Source organism: Penaeus monodon, chromosome 25, assembly GCF_015228065.2.
Source record: "Penaeus monodon isolate SGIC_2016 chromosome 25, NSTDA_Pmon_1, whole genome shotgun sequence".
NCBI classification, from domain to species: Eukaryota; Metazoa; Arthropoda; class Malacostraca; order Decapoda; family Penaeidae; genus Penaeus; species Penaeus monodon.
This window is the reverse complement of record NC_051410.1, coordinates 34,435,553-34,435,928: the sequence shown is the minus strand read 5'-3', so window position 1 is coordinate 34,435,928 and position 376 is coordinate 34,435,553. Positions and strand designations below refer to the sequence as shown.

At 52.7% G+C, this 376-nt stretch overlaps 1 long non-coding RNA gene across 1 annotated transcript in view; it reads right to left on the bottom strand.

Moving 5' to 3' along the window:
* Window positions 1-252, bottom strand: part of LOC119589448 — a 73,413-nt gene extending 73,161 nt beyond the window's left edge. The window contains exon 1 of the long non-coding RNA XR_005230183.1: window positions 62-252. This is a non-coding gene — a long non-coding RNA (uncharacterized LOC119589448). The remainder of the gene's footprint in view (window positions 1-61) is intronic.
* Window positions 253-376: the final 124 nt, after the last annotated feature.

The window sequence follows — 376 nt, the reverse complement described above, 5'->3', positions numbered from 1 at the left end:
AACCTCTGGCTATTTTCATTCATGTTTCCCACTTGAGCTCAGCTGATGTTTCCCCTCTTACCTTGTTTCCATCCTTGCGCCATACTCGCAGGGCGTCTCCTCCTTCGTCTAGGATCTCCTGTCTCCGCGTCACACTTTGTGGAAACAGACAGCCCCGCGGCACCGAGTGCTTCCCCGACAGTTCACGTTTTTAACCACCTAGATAGCCCATTTCACTGACTCCGCTGTACCTTTGACGTTCCCCACCCGACGCTCGGACCCAGACTGCACCTGAATCCTAACTGCTGTATTGATTTTCGTGTGCGGTGACGTCAGCAACGCCATACATAGCTGCCAGGCGCGTATAAAGAAAACGGAACACGCTTAACCACGTTTC